This window comes from Anguilla rostrata, chromosome 4 (assembly GCF_018555375.3).
Source record: "Anguilla rostrata isolate EN2019 chromosome 4, ASM1855537v3, whole genome shotgun sequence".
Classification (NCBI taxonomy): domain Eukaryota; kingdom Metazoa; phylum Chordata; class Actinopteri; order Anguilliformes; family Anguillidae; genus Anguilla; species Anguilla rostrata.
In genome coordinates, this window is record NC_057936.1 from 51,245,776 (window position 1) to 51,267,525 (window position 21,750).

Below are 21,750 nucleotides of genomic sequence, written 5' to 3' on the forward strand. Positions count from 1 at the left end.
CTCTCTCTCTCCCCAGCTCGTCCTTCGGCTGCTCTGGCCTGGCATGGCGCGGAGCTCCCATCATGCCCGGGCTTTGCTTCACGCCGGGCTCTAACCGCGCAGGCAGGAATGCGAGCCTCTGGCCGGGCTCCAGATTAAAGAGCCCGGAGGTATGTAAATCAACCCTTTGGTCCTCGTATCATTTCTCCTGCTAACGATCCCACCCCCCGCCCCGCTTCAGAACACAGACCGCACAGGTGAGCTCTCACTGCGGAGATGTGAGGTGGGTGTTGGGCGTCACCGTATTACCTGAAGGGGTAAGGAAAGCATTCATATTAAAAATGCATACTCCACTGTATTACAAAAAGAAAAAACAAATATTTGTGTCAGATAGAATTCACCTGTATCTACTGTACAGTCTTTCCTTTGGAAATGTACAATGATACAGCAGTGTATGATGGATGATATTATACTGAAGAATCCTTCTGAGGATTTCAGTACCTCTACCAGTTTTGAATTGGTTTGACTGGTTCTTTGATAAGTCAGTATTGGCTCAGGATAGTAGCTTTTGTGTTTTTGAATGTACACTTCAGCTGTAAACCTGCTGCCAAACATTTGTAGGACAGACATTTTCGGTGAGGACTTTCAGAAGCCCGCTGAATTCTCTCTGTTCCCAACGTCCTTGCCAGGCATGTCAAAATAATTGAGCCCTCTGCAGGAGGTGATGAACAAACCATGAAGGAATGAAAACTAGTGGAAAAAAGGGGGGGAGGGGTGGAGGGTTTGTGGAGATATTACCGAATTAGGCTCTAGAAATTAGTTCCGGGAATGGCCAACAGTCTTTGCTAGCCTTTGATTTTTCTCTGTGTCGTGGAGCAGGCAGGTCAAGCAACTATAACAGCTATCAACATCATCATCAGAGGACAGATCCCTCTGAAATGACTTGGGGTAGCACTTACGCCCGTGTTCAGTCAAGCAAACATTAGGTCCCCTCATTGGTTTTGAGCAAAAAAACTGACTGCGTAACTTGACTATGATGCTTTCCACTTGACTGTGAGTGTGCCCTGTGAGTGTCAGCTTGTCCTCTCCCCTATTCCATTTCAGTCCACTGCAGTATATAAACGGTTAAACCATATGTGCTTTTTTTCCCTTTTTGCCCGGAAGCAGCTTATTTTTCTTTTTTGTACATACTGCCCTGAATGACTAAATATTTACTCAGAGCGCTGAATATCTGCAGCACAAAGGCTGGGTGGTGTCAGCTTTTCAATTGTATGAAGGGGCTGGGAAAATCCTGAAAAGGCACTAATATAGTTCAAAATAAATATGCACAAAACATTTCAGGACCATTCCGTCACAGGGAACAATACTGAACGTTTCCAAAAGGATTTCCTAAACGCAAAAAGAAGTGTTTGCCTCAGTGTAAAAGGCGGAGAGCAGATGTGAGAAATGCACACGTGGGTCAGAGAGTTTAAGTTTGAGCAGTGCTTAGCCGTGTACGTCCTGCCCTTGTCAGAATGGATCAGCCTCCAGTCCGTAATTCCCCTTTTTCCAAAGCTTTTGACTGAACAGAAAGGCTTGGTATGCAAACGTAATACATGGCATCCCTGGGCTCTGGGTATTAAAGGTGAGGAACACATACTGTTATGGTGTGCTTTTTTTTTTTTTCACCGGGTCGTAAGATATCATGTCTGCTCGATCATCGCTGCCCCGTGGCTGCTTCCCTGCAATGCTGATTGGCCGCCCGTGACGGGATAGACCTGGCTGTAGTTGCATGAGGCCCTCCTGTCTCATGAATCTAACACCTCGGGGTCATAATGGCTCCTGCACCAGTTTGCCTGTGTGCATAACAAGCCAGAAGCACTGCTGTTGTGATCGGGCCTGTGGGCAGGGTCGACCGAGCTGAACAAGAGCAGAACGTACGGAGCTTCTCCGAATGTGCGTGAACGGGGGTGTTTCTGGAAGGATACCAATCCGCAGACAGATCTTGCTGGATGTAAGATGAGTCAAGGAGTATCTCTGCTGAACTCGTCAGTTACAATAGAGTAGTGCAGTTGGGGTGCATGGTGGGGATGTTAAAGGCCTAGTCCGGTTGCGAGGATGCAGCCTCTGTGGTCGCTGTGCAGAAACTAGCCTTTGCCTCATTAAAATCAGCAGACCAGTTTACAACATTGTTACACCTGCTAGCTGCGTGGCCACCCTTGAACAGTGCAGTGCTTTAAAAGGTCAACCAATATGTGCAAAAATCTGTGACATTACTAAACAGTGAAAGGGCAGTTTATAGCACTTTATGGTCCATTTAATACGGAAAGGTTTTTGTAATGTCACATTGGGACAGGCTTTCAAACTGTGCTGGACATTTGGAAAGATGGCATGGTGGGCTTTGTGCAAAGAGTGCACAAATGTGCACAAATGTGTATGTGTCGCACATGTATATGTACATGTGTGTGTGTGTGTGTGTGCATGCAAATGTTTCTTGCTTTGTTGGTCTCAGGCATGCAGGAAAGAGGCAGTACTGGTGCAGATGTGTGTGTGTGTGTGTGTGTGTGTGTGTGTGTGGTGTGGCGTGGTGCTGTGCTGGACTCTGCTGGAAGTGATATACTAGAATACCTCAGGCCTTAAAGCTGGCTGTCCTGGAGACAGAGAAATACAGCCGTTACTAAGGACACGTCACCATCGTGGGGAAGCCAAACAGCCGCACTCCTCAGCAAAATGCCTCCATGGTTACAGGGAGAGCCGTGTCGCTAGCCAGGGTGGGGGTGTGGTTGGTTTGTTATGGAGTTGTGCAGAGTGCTGTGGAAAGAGAAACCTACTCTGCTCAGCTGGATAATTCAGTACTAGAGCTGCTGCTGCTGCTGCTGCTGCTGCTGCTGCTAAAATATCGCCCATCGTGATGCGATTTTGCATTACCAGTTCTGGGAGACTGCCAGAAGGCTTCTTATCTGAAAGCACAGGTCATGTTCTGGGCAGTTTTATGGTCTTAATCAAGCCAAATTGTTGCAGCAGGGGGCCTTGCAATTTGTAAAAGCAACATTATCTGTTTCTTTCTACAGCGCTCAACTTCTCCGGGCAAATCCCGCCCAAGAGAAACGAGCAGCCAATGGTCTTAACAAAATTGATTGACTTCCTGGCAGCATAAACGCTAAGGAAGGCATTCCTCATTTTCAACAGTAATTTGATTTTAACAACGGGTTGTAAACAACATGATGTAATTCCACCATTTCCCCATCACGTTTCCGTGAGGCCACAGTGCTCTCACCCTTTTATTCTCCTCTGTGGTGGTGGGTGTGACTGGTCAGTTACAGAGGAGAGGCAGAGATGTGAGATCACAAAGAAGTCCAAAGATCCGTCCGCTTTTTATTCCTTGCGTTATCTTTCTGATTCTATGACTGTTCAGAAAAATTTAAATGTAAAAATGTTCAGTTTTGCAGTCCTGTAAGCTGGATTGTTGTCTTTTATAACACTATTTGTGTTTACTTTGCAGTGGTGCGCATGTGTGTTCCTTAGTGAACACAGTGCGCCTAAATGGATCAATCTCAAGATCAATATCACATTTACAACCTGCTACTCGACTTACCCTCTTCACATCTGCATTGTTGGAATTGCATTCTTTTGGATCCATATAAAAGAGCAGTTGAAATCAATCCCTCGTTAGTTTTCTCATCGCAAAATTAATTATGTCTTGAAAGATTATTTAGAAAATGATAAAACATCAGATTGTGTTTTTGCTCAGGCTAATATATACGGCTTTGATAGAAAGCTTCCCTCAGCACATATCTGGAAAAATAATTGCCACATGCAGATTGTTTTTAACTCTTTCACCTCCCAAGTATATGTATTACATAAATGCCCTTATCAAGGCATTTCAAGGGTGAGTACCAGCAGAAAGCAAAATGGCTTCAGCTTATAGGTATCAGCAGATATTTAGTGGGTTAAAATCCTCTAATAAAGTATGCAGTTGTTAAGCGTACAGTGTACAACAAGACAGTTTGCTCGTTTAAAGTGATTTTCAGCCAAGCCATAATCCTTTCTGAATTATTGCCAGAGGGTGAGTGCAAGTTTGGGCCATTCCCTTTACATACTGTAATCACCTCAGAGCTCTTCACCGCCTGGATGGTTGACTATCATAGACAATGTGAAAGGTTCCAAATTACACACAGGACTACAAATAAACTGAAATAAAACAGCTATGGCATTATGGCCACCTATTACAATGCAAACAGCTGTGGAGATGGAGAGAGACAGACAGACAGATAGACAGACAGAGAGAGAAAAATAATTTTGGAATATGTATACATGTATGCATTTTTTTTTAAAACCTAAACAAATAGACACTAGTCAAAGGGACTGCCCCTTGTGTTCCACATTGTGAACTAATAACTAATAGCCAAACTATGTATGTTTTATGATCAAAGTATTATTTTAAGCTTTCCCATATCATCCTTAGGCAGTGATAGGGAGATAATAGGACCTGTTTGCCAAAATAAGTAATACACAGCAAATATGCAGAGCTAGACCATATCTCATCTATACTGTAGATGTGTATCAACATGAAGTCACCGGTCTGACTCTGAAAATGACAAATATTGGATTAGAAGTTAAACAAGATTGAGAAAATCTTTTGCAGTAAAATATAATGCAAAAAATAAATAAATAATCTATAAAATTCTAAAAATACATATTTTATTAGTATAATTGATAATATTAAATTTGTCAATGAACAAATTAAGCATTCATTCAAATTCAGCTATGTTAATGTTAATCAATTCCTCTGCTCTGCAGTTTTAATGTTGCTCGTCTTGTGCAGAAGACTCATTGTGGATCTTCCAGGACTCAGATGATGGATATAATGATGCTAAAATGCTAATGCAGATCATTGAATCCGGAGCCATCATTTAGGTGAACTACTGGCTTTGGATCATTGAGTACAATGTGTGTCTCATATAGCTTTAATATGCCATTGCCACAGCTCAGTATTTGCTTGAGCCTGATAAGTAGGGATGAGAATAACAATGTATACATATCCCCTCATAAAAAGGGCGATCTATGAATAAAAGGGCTGTAATTCCTGCAGGGATCACTGGAGATGGATGTAAAACAGTCTGCACTTTCATCTCATATTCATTGATTTACTTCAGATCTAATGTACTGGAGTATAGAGCCAAAACAGCAAAAAAATTGTGTCACTGCCCAAAATACTTACGCCTTGTACTGAATATGAAAGTGGCCCTTCATTGCCTCCTCTTGTTTCCTTGGTGGGGATTCATCGTGGTTCAACTGACAATCCTTGATGGAGTACCATGTATAGTTATTTTTATAATTGCAGTTCCAGATGGTGACTCATATAAAGGTGCAATGACTGCTGTAAATCAGCTGTACTCTGGCAGTTCTGTACTCTTTCAGTGTGTTTATTGGTAACAATGAAGCCAAACCGACAGGACTGCATTCTGACCAGAGAAACAGGGAATGAGAAAGAACCAAGCCTACATAATGTATGCTCATAAGTGCAGAAATAAATAACAATTAACTAAATAACTCCCCGAAAGTGCCTGTATTTGTAGTTGCATTATAGCAATTATTCAGCTGAGTAAGTGCAGCATTTAGAAGTTTCATTGATCTGTACAGTTTCCCCCAACAAGTTATTGAAATTTATCATTTTCTAACTAGAAAACTCAACTAAGGGTTTCAACAAAACACTCAGAAAATAGTCGGTCTCACTTGGATTAAGCAAAAACCTGTGTCAGTATGGATTCATGAGTATGAAATAGATCTTTATTTAAGTACAATTAATCAGTGGATTGATAAATTCATACCAAAGCCTCAGTCATCACAGAACAAAAGGAACACCCCTGACTTACAGCTACATTTTTCTGTTATTGTCTTAATATGCATTATTTCCCTCCTGGAAATAGTTGATGCAGACATGTTTGGGACAAGCCAGTACTGCTAAAGCAAAAGTCAAAGATTTCTATCTTTTCAAATCCTTATGGTACATCTCATCACACAGTAAGCAGCCACATATTTGACTTCTGGGAATGGATTATGCTTAATATGGCAGGTGTTATTTGATTATTATTTCTTTGCATAATAAAGCTCTTGGAATGCATCTGTTTTGCTGATAGCAAACTGTATTTTTATTGCATTATTAGGCATGGCTGCTGGGTTTAAATTAAAGTTGAACTCTGTTTGTGGCATGTGTGCTTAATCGTAAATGCGATGATATGCGACACAAAGAATTGAACATTTTTTTGCTCAGCCTCATCCTGTCTGACCTCGTATCACCTGGGGGAAGACATAAAACTAGCATCCAATACTGAGACTCACAAGTAATTTGAAAGTCTTGCATGTGGTAGATTAATTCAGCTGCACAAGCGTGTTATCAAATTTCTCCTTTTATGGAACCACAGATGTCCTCTTGTTCTTGTCGGGAAAGCGTCTCAGGTCACATAAAAGTCCTGCAGAGCGAGCGTTCCCCCTGCTTCGCCGCTGTGCGATTTCGGACAGGTGATGGATTTCTACATTCTTTTTAATTAAATACTGAGGTAACCTCCATTTTTCTCGATCCCAAAAAGGGCTGTAGTTGGACTCTGAGGGCACCCGAAAAAAACTTGCGCGCTTCAGGTTCGTTTGTTTGCCTGAGAAAAGGCAGAACTGCTGTGTGAGTGATTTACATGTCTTGCAAGCTGCCATGCTTGTCAGTTTCTCAGAAAAGAGTGATTGCACAGAATATAATGGAGCATACCCCCAAGCAGAGCAGACCCCCATTTTAGCTATGCTCTGCTGCCAAGGTGGCTAACACTGCTGGCAGGTCACAAGCTTTCCCTTCCATGACGGGTGTCCTTCATTGGGTCTGTGTGCCCATCCATAATACATAAAACTAACAATTAGTATTCAATATCCTCAACAGACCAAATGACACACAGCTCTATGAAGCTGAAAATTTTATCAGATAAACAGTGTTCCTCACAATGCCAGCAGAGCTGTGCTTTAAGCAGAGAATTTGATGGACTCCGAATACAAACCTGTCGAAATCCACCAGCCATCACTAACAGAATGAGCACCTTTATGTTTATTCTTGCATGTTCATGTATGGTGCCACTGTGAAACAAGGCCTGGTATATGAGCCATATTTTGTCTGCTGTTCATAATAATTATCAGCAGAGAGACTGCCTCAATCAAGGAATCACTGCTGAACCTTGCTGGCATCGGGTGTTTTCACTTCAAATGGAAACGGACCGAGATGGGACAAATTCAAGCTTAGCAAGGGTTTGCTGAAGCCTCAAAACGTTTTTGTGTTGATGAGTTGCCTACACAGTAGACCAGTGATCTTCATTCTCAGTCCTGAAGGGCCACAGGGTCTGCAGGTTTATGCTGTTACTCGGCACTTTGTTGATGAAAGCAGTCGATTACACAGTTACCTCACCTGGTTTCAGGGGTCTGAATTGGTTGCTGATATTAAGACTAAGACAAAAACAAGCAGACCCTGTAGCTCTCCAGGACCAGGAATGAAGATCAATGCAGTAGGCTCATAGTGTGAATTATACACCATGGAATGTAGGGACATATTTCCAGATATAATTTTTCTCAAAATTATGAGGATTGTGAAAATATTGATTGATATTGAAATTATTGTTCATAAAGGGGTACTGCATTTAAAACACAACCAGTCTTTCCAGCGCTGCATAAAAGCCACATATTTAATGACAATTAAATGCTTGACTGTTACACTTCCACAAGTATATTTTTTCACAAATTCTGTATATAATGAGAATAATTCAGACGGAAACAGAAACAAAACCTGTACACATACAGTCGGTTATTCTGTAAAGTATGCCTCACCTTTTCTTAATGGGCATGAGCATTTTAAGATGAATAACATTAAATGTTAGAGCACTGTCTAAATCGGTACTGTGCTTTTAAACTGGCACCCCCAGACCATTGCCAGCGTCGGTGTCTTTTGATTTGCGTTTTTGGCCAAATGTTGATTTGGCAGTGGGACAGCTTGTATTCTCAGATTCATGCAGATAGATGGAAAAAAAAAAGACTGTCTTCAGCGGAACATCGAGACCAGTGAAGTATATTACAGCTATTAACCTGCTATGGCCAGTTTCAGGGAGAGAATTCAGTGTGGTTGGCTGAAGTTGCACAACGGGTCAGAAAATGGCTTACAAATTGAACAGGCTCTCAGGACTTCTGCCTTCGGGTCAAGAGAAAAATTGACTTCAGTGAAGTCATGCATTTATACCCTGATGCACATGACTATAATTTTACGCTGCTATTCCTGCGTTGATATCGGTAATACATCAGGCTTTGGCAGAGGTGAACATCATGTGAATGTATGTGCTGTTTGCCTGGCAGTATTACGGCTGCAGCCAGTATGATTTATATGGAAATTTGACATTTTGTTTTGAACAGGTTGCTATTGTGATTGAATAAAATATGTTCTAATTAGATCTATCCTTGTTTGAAGTGCGGCGCCTCGAGAAAAGTAGATGCACAGGTGTTTTCATACTTTTCTGCCATCATTTTTTATAAGTAGGAGATCATGCCTTGAATAAAGATAAAGTATTTTTTATTTGGTTAGCTTTAAAAATGCAGTGATGTGGGTATATGTTTATACTTTGATTTCTTCCCTTTCCTCTGTTTTCCATCCTTTGGGTTTTTGTGTTCAGGTTCTGTGCGGTCGCAGTCGGGATTCGTTGGGCCCTGTCCCAGCATTCCCCTGCTGAGAGCTGAAATGATAAACCACTGGAGGGCAGGTCTTACGGCGGGCCTTTATTAAAGACCTCTTTGTTTACTGTTTGTTTCGGGCCATTTTGTTTGACTGCACATGAAAGGCAGGGCACGGCCCAAGCCCCTGGCTGCCAGCGGGAACGCGAATAAAGGCCCTTCACTCGCTGGGAAGGAGGAGCGGTTTCTGGGTCTCTGCAAAATGGCTGACACACACCTATCAGGAAAACGTGCCTGCTGGTTTATCTGCCCCGTCCAGCAGCCGTGACCATCTGCCCCACAGCAATTCGGTCACTGTGCTATGCAATGTGCGATATGATCAATATTGATTTATAAATGACATTTGTACATAGGTACAGCTCATAAAAACATGCGTTTAATTTCAATCCATATATCATACACCATATATCTCAACCTATAAAGGTTATTAGCTGTAATCGTGTTTACAGCTTTCTCTCACCTCCTCAGCTCACTGTGGAATGGTCTGTCCCACATTCCACCCCTCAGCTAAGGCACGGCGAGCCACCTGCATCAAAGTACCCAGCCCCAATCTCCCAAGGACAGAACACCGGGCCCTCGAGAGGATCGACACCATGTAAAAAATGTAGCTGTTCCATCTTAACACTCAGTTCTGAGTCTATCCTTCACTTTCATTCTGTCAGATGTGACGTTGACGCGTGAAGTCAATCTCAGGCACTTGCCAAACAAAGCACGACGTTCCCTGATCTTCCGCCTCTCCAGCTCATTTGCTCCCGAGGCACTTGTGTGGGCGTTCGGTCTGCCAGCCCCATCTAAGCGGATGGCTTATCACGCGGCCATTTTGGCGCCGATGGGGACATTTGGTTTTAATAGTGAAAGAGTGGGGGAGGAGGGGGCAATGACTTTGTCAGAGAGCTCACACAAAGCAAAGGTCAGAGGGCCAGTCAGATGGCATCGACCAGAGATCTAACAATAATCCTTTGTGGGACTTTCCCGGAGACAAATTGATTTCAATCCAAGTAGAACATGAAGGACTTCTTATTATGAAGACATTGCATTAGCTGGCCAAAGCCGTAGAGAGGCGGCTGAAATGGGATCTATGACAGAGGACTGAAGGCTGGCTGTGCTTCATAAAGCTTGGACTTTTTTCCTCCCCAGTGAAAACGGCACAGCGTCACTACATTTCTTCTCTGACAACCGGTCTCTTGCTTACCGTAAACACTAGTTAACATAAAGCTGTCCCTGCAATGCCTTCTTTTGCCAACAGAGATTAACCTGGGCCGTACTGCTGCCTCATGGCAACCTGTTTTACATGAACATTACATTTTACATTTTAGATTAATACAAAACTAGCCTTTTTCAGCAAATCTTTACAATTCATTGAATATTCATACTAATAATGTTGATGCATTTTTAATCTATTTAAAAGTCAATACAGTGCTTTTTCTATTTTTTAACTCATTCCAGAATGTATGCAACCTCAAACACTTGTTTTTACCTTTTAATGCAATGTACTGGTCATCACTATCCCTATCTATAACTTTTTTGAGATTGACATGAACTGTATTAACTACACATAATTGTATTTCATATGTTATGGGAGCAGTTAGATCAATGGAAATAACTACACTGTTAATACTAATAATTGTGCATGAATTAACTTAAATTAATTGTATTCATGTGTCCCCCCAAATTAGATACAAAATGGGTAGATAAACAAGGTGCTTGATATTCTTAATAACCTTTGTGTAATGAAATAATATTTTGCTTAACATAATCTGGGCTTTATACAGCTGTCTGCATGGTGACTCACGATCCCCTTCCCTCACAGAGAATGGGAAGGCAACACCTTTGAGAAACAAGCAAAAAGCAAAGGAACATTCATCTAGAACATGAACCCTCTTCACAGCAACAAAGGGCTTAAATCTGTCAGAAAACACGTCAAACGCACAAGCGCACCAAACCAATAAGCTTGAGCTACACCAGTACAAGCCAATAAGCTTGAGCTACACCAGTACAAGCCAATAAGCTTGAGCTACACCAGTACAAGCCAATAAGCTTGAGCTACACCAGTACAAGCCAATAAGCTTGAGCTACACCAGTACAAACCAATAAGCTTGAGCTACACCAGTACAAGCCAATAAGCTTGAGCTACACCAGTACAAGCCAATAAGCTTGAGCTACACCAGTACAAGCCAATAAGCTTGAGCTACACCAGTACAAGCCAATAAGCTTGAGCTACACCAGTATAAGCCAATAAGCTTGAGCTACACCAGTACAAGCCAATAAGCTTGAGCTACACCAGTACAAGCCAATAAGCTTGAGCTACACCAGTACAAGCCAATAAGCTTGAGCTACACCAGTACAAGCCAATAAGCTTGAGCTACACCAGTACAAGCCAATAAGCTTGAGCTACACCAGTACAAGCCAATAAGCTTGAGCTACACCAGTACAAGCCAATAAGCTTGAGCTACACCAGTACAAGCCAATAAGCTTGAGCTACACCAGTACAAGCCAATAAGCTTGAGCTACACCAGTACAAGCCAATAAGCTTGAGCTACACCAGTACAAGCCAATAAGCTTGAGCTACACCAGTACAAACCAATAAGCTTGAGCTACACCAGTACAAGCCAATAAGCTTGAGCTACACCAGTACAAGCCAATAAGCTTGAGCTACACCAGTACAAACCAATAAGCTTGAGCTACACCAGTACAAGCCAATAAGCTTGAGCTACACCAGTACAAGCCAATAAGCTTGAGCTACACCAGTACAAGCCAATAAGCTTGAGCTACACCAGTACAAGCCAATAAGCTTGAGCTACACCAGTACAAGCCAATAAGCTGAGCTACACCAGTACAAACCAATAAGCTTGAGCTACACCAGTACAAGCCAATAAGCTTGAGCTACACCAGACCTCTTCACAAGCCAATAAGCTTGAGCTACACCAGTACAAGCCAATAAGCTGAGCTACACCAGTACAAGCCAATAAGCTTGAGCTACACCAGTACAAGCCAATAAGCTTGAGCTACACCAGTACAAGCCAATAAGCTTGAGCTACACCAGTACAAGCCAATAAGCTTGAGCTACACCAGTACAAACCAATAAGCTTGAGCTACACCAGTACAAGCCAATAAGCTTGAGCTACACCAGTACAAGCCAATAAGCTTGAGCTACACCAGTACAAGCCAGTGGCAGTAGAGTAAGGTGTAGCAAGAGACTGGGGCACATCACTCACGGATACAGCACAGCTGCACAAAGCCATCAGTCATTTACTTATTAAATTCCTATTGCCATTTATAAATATGCAATGGTTAAATTATTGTTTCTCTACCACAGCTTTATAATGTCATTAGTCTCCCTGTGGCTATTTAATAAAAAAAAGAAATGGTAGGTAAACAGTCCCACCGTCCTGATTCCATAAAATATAGACTGCGTATGTCATTTTGAATGTCTTTAGGCACTGACAAGGAGTTAACTATGCATATGCTTAACACAATATTTACAACCTTTGCTACATACAAATTCTGTTTACTTAACCCTTTTTATGAATTTGACAATACAAATAAAACCTGTTGTGTACATTTCCACTGCTCAGTAGATAAGCTCTCATTATACAACATGGAAACTGACATAAAAGGAAACATTTGGCCAATGAAAAGAAAACAATTATTTTCATCACCTCTGTTTGACGTGACACAGGAATGAGAGATGTGACCTAAAGTGACTGCACAACATGCAGCAGCCCTGGCTGTTATGGTTTAGCTCCTCAGGCAATGTTTGTGATGCCATTGACTTAATTTATGAATTTCGCCGGCGGTTAGCTCCGGTGCGATGCTTTCATTTTGAGAATTAGTTCCAGCTAAGCATTTGTCTGCGTCAAGTTATTTTATTATGAATAGCTTGACTCCAGCTGTGTTGATTTATGGTCAAACTGACGCTTAAGAAGTAAAAACGGCTTGATTACAGTAGATGTACTGTACAGGTGAGGGCTGTAGCCAAAAACTAATTTAAATATGCATCTTTAGTTTCCTGGATAATTCCACATTAATTAAGGCATGCAAACATGAAAACATGAACACATGCAAACTCTAGATAATTTTGGTTGGCCACATTCAGTCTCTTTTCTAAATGTTACCTCTACACACCCAATCAAAATGCCAAATGTGAGCAGGGAACTGTGTAGGCCAGGCACTGTAGCTCATGGAAAATCACACACACCCGTTTGCTGATTTTCATCCGAAGAGATCCTGACCTAGATAGTTACAAATCGTCCAGATTCATAATTCTTCACATAAATCAATTTTTCAAACCACATTTTCATGCCCTACCAATAGCATTTTATATGGGAACTGTGAGGAACTAGGAGCTGGTCATTTAAAGCTGAACAGCCAATTTTACAGGAATGTTCTCAAGTCCATTACTTATAGGAAAGAGTTGCCAAAAAAACATTAATATGGTTTTCTTTCAATGTGTCCAACTCATCGTTTGTGCGAGGTTATACGATATCTATGAGTATAGAAAGAATACCCTGGTACTGCAACCTATTTTTAATCCAGTACATTTAGGAACTGGCTTTAATTTTAATTACAGCAGGTAAGATACACCATACTGTGTCAACCCTGTCTGGCAAACTGTGATTCAGCCAATAGCTAAAATTTCCCCCATTAATTGGTTATATGTACCAGTAAGCTTATTTTGCATTCAATATTCCATATACATGTCTACTGATAATCATGTCTATTGAAGTGCTGTTTAAATTTTTATGAATGACAACAATTGTTAATCAGTAATTATTCTCAGATCGGATGGGAATAGGAACAGCCATTGCCATTAATGATTTGGTCAGTGCGGTCTAGTCAAAGGGGTCTTTTATAATGAGACAATGCGGATATAGCAGTTCATTTTTGAAGCAGTTAGCGACACAGCAATTTCCCCATCAATACTGCACATAATACAGTGCGGACAAAAGATTCTGCTAAAGAAAGGCAACTACAGAAAAACGAGACAAACACAACACCCGTGCACACCAGCATATTGATTTACTCAATGAATGCACAATTCAGGCAAAGCATTATGCTTATACACACAAACGTAATAAACACATATTATTACAAAAAAAAATACAATTCTTCCTTTTGTTTTCTAGAAAATGCTTCACTTTGGCACTGCACAAATCCCGTAACACCGCACTGGATCCCTTTTGGCCGGTAAGACAGGGCGGTTAAGACTCCGCTCTCTTGGTCCTCTTCAGCTTCTTGAGGTTCTCCTGTCGCATGGTCTCGCCCTCCAGGGAAGCCATCTCCGACAGCCTCGCCACAAAGGAGGCCGAGGCTCCACAGACGGGATCCGTGTACGTGTAAGCTGAGGACAGACGAGGCGCGTCACCAATCCACACGCTGACAGCAGTCTGCAGGGCAAGGCAAACAGGAGCCTCCCGCTGCAGGCTGTGCTGACAGCACGTCAGACAGGGATCTGCACATGACAGGCTCTTTTCTTCCCTCTGCACAAAGCCTGCTGGCTCTAGAGTTCAGAGGGGTTGAGGGACTGAGCACAGAAGCCGCACTGAGCAGCGGAACAAGGTGAATATTTCATTAGAATAGAGCCCATGTCTGAATGCTTTATGACATCACCACTTCCCATCATGGAGGTCGTAGTACGGCAATAAGATTAAGTGAAGGCCATTTCCACTTTCTTTTAAAACGTCTACGTATGCAATGCTTGCTGTAAACATGCCAAACATTGACAGTTAGCTTAGAAAAGTGCACAGTACCAAAGAAATTAAATATATAATTGCTTTGTTTTTTTAAGTTATGAGGGTTTAATGAAATTTAACCACATTTTTTATAAAAGGAAAGCGACTTGCAATCTTTTTTAGTGGTGATGAAAGGACTAAAAACACTTTTTGCTAAAAATATAAAACTAAGGCGTAGGCTATATACTTACATTTCTTACTGGCACCAATTCTAAACAGACCAGACGTTTGATTATTACCTCTGGGTCTAGGAAATAAGAAAAATGGCACGTCACTTATTTAATGCATAACAAATATAATTTTGTTTTGTATTTAAAATGTATATTTAATATTTACATATGATGTTTACAAATGTCTAAATCTCACTAAATGCACTTCGATAAAGTGATGACCTCTACCACTAGCAGAAAAGAGAAACAAAGCTAATGTTATTTTTTTATAACTTAATACATGATTACACAACAAAGTCAACAAAATACATATATTGCTGTAATTACGATACAGATAATAAGCCGCTAGTACATGGTGTGTCATTTTATGACAAATTATGTTACCTTTCATAACCTTCACAACCATTTTTAAACTGGCCATCTTTAAAACAAATTATTTTTTGTAGTTATAAGATTTAAACGAATGGCAATAAAGCAGGTACCTGTTTATGTGAGTGTCAGATGAAAAACTGGGCTTTCCGCATAATGACTGGACAGTAACTGGCAACACCATTGCTGGAACTGAAGTAAGATCATATCCTTCATAGGAGCTAACACAAGTGAGAATGAAACCCATTATCAGTACCTCAATGTGAATAGCAAACAGTTCAAACAGGTTCATTTCTGCAGGAACTAATTAGATAACTCCTAAAGGTATATCTTCGGTTTATCAGGATGATGTTTTTTAGATGTGAACTCCGCTATGGAAGGGCAAAAAAAAATCATGAAGTTGTGCATTTCACCAGTAGAACAAATTTCTCTCTGACATTAAAAACATACAGCAATGAGGTGCTCATAATTCAATAATAGTTCAATAATACTATAAAGTGCACATTCACATTAACATGCAATAAGAATTTGACCAAGTAGCCTGTAATGCAAGAGTCAGGTTGTTCCATAATTGCCACATTTCCTTGAATTAAACTTCCTCCAAAGGCACATAATGCAGTACAAAACACATAAACGTTTCCTCTTGAATTAATTCTTAATCAAACCTTTATTGTACATGCCAGCAAACTGATTGCTTTTTTAATGTGCTTACACGAGAAATGAAAGACTAGGCCTATTTTTCATTCCCGGAGATGAAACTTCTGGAAACATTTCTATGAGGTTCAGATAATACCCAGAATCAAAATGACGAATTATATTCTTCAAATATTCAAAATAAGATGCTTACCTGATGGAAAATGGCTTGGAAGGACTGTGGGAAAGTTCTTTGTGTAGCATGAATCTATTTATGTCGTTGGATCTGTGAATCTGGTAATCCCGAGGAAGAGGTGGTATGAAAGAATTTGGCTTGGGTAACCTTCTCTCTGTGGATTGAGAATTACAAAGAATATAACCAGAAAGTTACATATATATATATATATATATCTTTATATGCACATCCCGAAATGAAAAAGTATTTGCTGGACAAAGATTCAGAAAAAGTTGTCTGATGAAGAGCACGGTAGCTCTAAACGTCACATTTGGTAAGAAATAAATTTGGCATAAGGGAGCATTGATGCGATGATTTATTCATAGTGGTAGTCAAAACAATAAAATGTGCTACAAAAACAGCCATGTAGTTAGATCTGATATGGCAAATTCCCAATAAATAATGTTCTAATCACCAGCTCTACATACCACACATGATATAAGCCATACGTTTTATATTTTTCAGTAGCTTTCCTTTCAAATTTTTTAACGTATACAAATGTTTAGAGTGCCACCTGCTGGCGATAAATCGCACGATTCACATGATCATGTAAATGCACAGGCTATTATTTGATCTCGATAGTAAAGAGTAATACTAAGTAATACTTTATAGAAACCTAAACTTCTTAGCCATACAAATACAAGAAATACACTACCTCTGAAATCATATTTGAAATCGGTTCGTTGCCCTGTCCACCTCGCGTCAAACAGAAAATTCCTCCCGGAGACATCTATATCTGGAATATTCTGTTCAATACCAAGTCTTGTCATTTTCGGATCATGATCTCTTGATAGGAATGAGGAGTATGTGGACCTGTGGTGCGTAAAAACGCAATATATGGTTAAAAAAACAGAGATGAATACACAGAAAACAGTCAGGATGTATAAAAATTTACATTGAATCATCACAAATGCACAGCCAGCTACATTATAACAACTCCTGACAACTGGCAATTCGCACAATCTCACGCGTTGCGAGTTTCCAAATTTGAGAGCCAGCTAGTTACATTGTTTCTGCTAGCTGCAGTTCTTGGCTACTCACCCTTCTACAATACACCTGTGTTCCAATCCGTTAATTTCTTTTGACTCTAAAAATTCAGAAGAAAAATGGTAACTTTGTTAAGAAACTTGAATAACTCAGTTAACGTAAGCAATATCAGTGATTCTGGCTACATATTCAGATCTAGTTATTAGTAACGTTACTTCATTATGTTGTCTAGCTAGCTATCCAGTTTCCCTTCAAATTGCCCAATGTTCACTTGCACAAGACCGGTCTCGGGGCTGTTTAGTATAACTAGTCTAGACTAGTGTAGGTAACTACTTAACAGAATAATGCTGGTACCGACACTGAACAAAACTGAAGGTACCATCATTAGCATGCGCTCTGTAATTCAGTTCCGTTAGTCTGCTCCTAAAAATGTTAAGACGTAACTGTTAACGTTAGCTATGATAACTAATATCTAACTGAATTATCCATTTGCTACATATGCTACATCTAGACCAACAACTAAATAAAATAACATTTGCCTAACTAACTCGATCATTACCAGATAGACAGATGAATTTGCTAGCTAACAAATAGCCTGTTGACTTTGGCGTTTATATAACGTTACTTACTGTCTTGTAATGACCGAGTCTCTAGGTTTCCCGTCCTCTTTGCGAACGTCTGCGTTATTTTGGGTGCTACTGAAAGTTTTCCTACAGCAAGCCTCAAATTCCTACATCTTGCGACTGGGCCAAGAGGTTCCATGCTTCTGAACAGGTGGATGTCACTGGACCCGCAATCACCGCGACCATTGCCGAACAGCGGCACCAATTTTGTACCGTTGCTTGCCATCCTTTCTATTCAGTAAGCCAACCTAGATATTATATCTAGCTGTAAGGTAACATTAGACTACCTAACTTACGAGCAAAGCTCCCTCAGACGTTAACTTCAACGCCAATCGCCTATGGCTGACTAGCTATCCTGGTAGCACGCGTTTCATAGCTTTGTAGCGAACGTTAGCTTGTATGAGCGCGGAACCTAACATTTGCGAACTGGCAAACGTTAAATGTAAATTATTTAGTGAACGTAGCTAGCTAACATTAGTCTAGGTAGTCCACAGGTAATAAGGAACAAGCATCTGTCCTCAGTAACATCTGTAGCTACCTAGCTAGCGACAATTTAGCTCGCTATGTAGGGTCGTGTTTGACGCTTTACCAACTTGTTCCCTTTTTGTTTTTAAATCTCTTTCACAGGCCAAGTTGACCCTCAAGCTGGATCATACCACAGCTCCAACAAAGGTGATAAACGTTAGCGATCGACCTGTTGCCATGGTTGCAAAAAACCAAGATGGCAACGCATCATACTGTCCCCGGAACTCTATAATAGTACCCCGCCAAGGCGTAACTTGGCTGGATAGCATACCTGCCATCCCAGTAACATTTCCACGATACATGCAATCTTTCATTGTTAAAACATCAGAACCAGAATGAATCATTTTAAATCGCCATCTGAATCCACTTGTCATTGAAAAATATAAAAAGTCGATGTGTGTGTAGAGTCGACACTATCAATAGGATTTTTTCTAGTAATATTTATGACTCATAAAACATTCAGATATTTAATACCTCAGATCAGCAGGATCACCTGAGTAAAACTGACTATTCTGTGTCAGTAATCATTATTGTGCCTACGTGGCCGCTGAAATCATAAAGGACAAGACCACTTTAACTACATTTTATCGCCACTAGGTGGAGGTGGCATCATTTCTAAATTTTTCCGGCAGCCTTTCATTGCACCATCCTTGAAAAAGTTTGCCCTTTCAATTGTAAATGTTCACCAAAATTGAGCTGTCAAGCCTTGTACAGGAACACAATGCTGCCATTTGATGAAAACAGGAAACAAATACGTGATATACATGCACTGGAAATGAAATCCAATCAGTCTTTTTATTATGTTTATATTTATAATATCCCATGATATACCTGTAACAGAAGAACAATATTGCTAGTAGGCCTACAGACATTGGACATTTTTAGAACAATAACATTTTCACAAAAATCTTAAAACAAAATTACAGAAAAGACAAGAGATTCCACAATTATTAAATTGTTATGTCAAAATCCTGCATTTGTCCGGAGTGTTATCTTAACTCAATCTGAGATTGAACAGTACATTTCCTGAACAAGGAACCGGGATTTGGGACTCATGGATTAATTTTAGCTATTCATATATCAAAATGATTCAACTAGGCACAACATAAGGGTTTGTCAGTAAAGGTTGATGAGAACTGCTCTTAATGTGTTTGGCTTGTGACAATTATTTTAGTAGATTTACATTTCTGAATACCTGTTGTCAAACGTAATTAACTTAAAGTGGATTTCAAAACTTAGCAGAGCAGTATATAAAGTGCATCAACTTATTTGTACGCATAAGAACACAACAACATTGTTGATGACAAAGGATGAATCGGCCCATCTACTGCAGGCTCATCTAGAGGACAAGTAGCACATCCAGGTTTTGGACTGACCGGTCAACCAAACTGGCTATGAAGCTGCACACAGCACAAGCAATTATGCCTTTTCAAGCTTCCTATTATCCTGTCCATTGACTTTCATAGACATTACTTGTCACATTTATTAACTGTACTACAAGAAGTGAGCAGAGTAGCAGAAGTTGCGTGCTCTTCGGCAGATTGCCATTCCCCTTTCAGTGTTCCTGCATGGAGGCTATGTCGTTTGTGAAACGGCTAGCATCATATCTTGCTTGTTTTACATTTTGATTCATGTGCCTCTCTATTCTGTGCTCAAGTTTGGTCAACAACTTTCTATTACTCTGTAATCTGCACATATTTATTTTTATAATAAAGACTATACTATAGCATGCTTTTCTTAACAGTTTTCAACTGGACAGGCTATTACGCTGTATCTTTCAGAAAGACAAAATAAAATGTTCTATTGAGATTTAAGGTTTGTTTGATTATTGGTTATTAATTAAAAAATATTTATAGCTACAAAACGAGAGCCTGTTGAAAAAACAAGTTTGATAAAAGCAAGTAACTGTTCTATATTAAACTGGTGTATTTTGGCTTCGGTTTCAAAGTTACAAACACTATGGAATTCCTAATAAACCCCTTTCCCAAAGGGTTTGTCCCCTGAGATTCTACTGTACTGTGTCGAGTGTCGTTTTGAACACTCAAAAGGTAAACTATTCCATGTGTTAACAAATCTCTGTGGAAAAAAAATACTTCCTGATATCACTGTAAAAAATGATCTACTAATAATTAGATTACCACCCAATATCCCTCGTTTTGTTGACAGAACACAGCCTCATAGTTTATGTAGTTCCCTTTTTAAATCTCTTTTTCATTAAAAAAGCTCCCTTTATTGAGTTTGAAGAGATTAAGTCATCTACAAATCAGCTGCACAGGATGGATGTGATTCATTGATATTCTAGAACCCCCTTTGGCCCAAATCAAAATGTGCAGATGTTGAATACCACAGCCTGTTGGAGAAACCATGTGCATCTCACTGAGCTCAGTTCATTCTTCTGACAAGTCTGTTTATCTGCTTATCCCTGTGGCCAGCATCACGTCCCTCAACAAAGTGAGTTGTCTTTTTGTTTGTGACCCCAGGATGGGACCACAGTTTGAAGAGCCACAGGAAGTTGTGTGCTGCCTTTAAGTTCTTCTTTTCAACTGTGTAGATTTCATGGATTTCAACACAATGAATTCTATATTTTCCTGAATAAAAATGAGGACATTTTATTTGGGGATGTAACTGAAGTGTCAACTCTGAGTACTAATTCTGACAAGAACCAACTAACTGGTAGCAAAAAACTAATGTACTCTTTCTTCATTTGACTTGCATTACTGACAATACGGGGAAATTGATTCACGTCCAGTAAGTATGTTTCATTACATAATGTTAATGAATTACCAAATTTACCAAAAAAGTCTATTCAATATCCCTTACCAAGTCTGGTCCGCCTTTAAGTTGTATGACTTACCCTTAGACCCTAGTAATAAAGGCTAGTTTGGGTTCTGCAGGTGCAGGTCCTGGCCATGCAGACTTCACATCTGTACGCTTCCTTATAGCCTACTCTTTGTGGTACAGTCAGCACTCTTGTAAATAAGCTTCCTCATCTTTTGAAGGGGTACAATTCATTTCCATGATCTGACTACTGTCACGAGAACAAACAGTCTTTAGTAATTTCTTCAAAAGATAAAGACCTATTATCTAGAAAAAAATATACCAATAAAACAGAATGACAAGATGAATGTGATGCCTGAAACCACAAGCTACATATCTTTTTTTCAGCTAACATCATCTTGACTGGCACAGCTTTTATGCCTGCCTAAACCTTTTGCCTTTTGAAACGGCTTTCTGGCACAGCTGGCACTGCTTTCTATCCAAATCAAAACTAAATCTACCTATTAACTGGTTACAAATATAGAATATTAGCCAGTAACGCAGACAATCCTTTCCAAGCAAGACAGGCAAAAAAAGTACTTTTCCAGGATAAGTTATTTAGTTTGGCAGCTGGATAGCTCAGTAACCTAGAATTACTCCAAAAGGCTGTATTAAATAGCGTGTTTAATTAGCCTAGTGTGAACCTAGTTTTAACTTTTAACACTAGCAGACTGAATCTGACAGCATAAACACGTCTATAATGGTATTAGTATGATCAATATTGGTGCTTTAAATGTATTGCCTCGTTAATGTCAGCCATTCGTTTCAAAAGAAAGCTACTGGTTTTATTTTCAACATTTGTCATGTTATTTCAATGGGGACGAACGTTAACGTTATTTATTCAATAAATTGGACCAAGATTACACTATCCGGACTTTTGACCCACCAGCGTGCCTCTGTGAAAGAAAGACGCGCGCAATGTGAACTTAAAGTTAGGGTTCTTGGATTCACTA

General features: G+C 40.1%; 1 long non-coding RNA gene across 1 annotated transcript; it reads right to left on the reverse strand.

Annotated features, from left to right (window-relative positions):
- Window positions 1-13,706: 13,706 nt before the first annotated feature.
- LOC135253596 (uncharacterized) lies at window positions 13,707-18,042 on the reverse strand. Its single transcript, XR_010329659.1, has 7 exons — window positions 17,462-18,042; window positions 16,887-16,932; window positions 16,501-16,658; window positions 15,825-15,960; window positions 15,091-15,198; window positions 14,630-14,685; window positions 13,707-14,047 (listed from the first exon to the last, which is right to left on the reverse strand). It is a non-coding gene; the product is annotated as an uncharacterized LOC135253596 (long non-coding RNA).
- Between the last annotated feature and the right edge of the window lie 3,708 nt (window positions 18,043-21,750).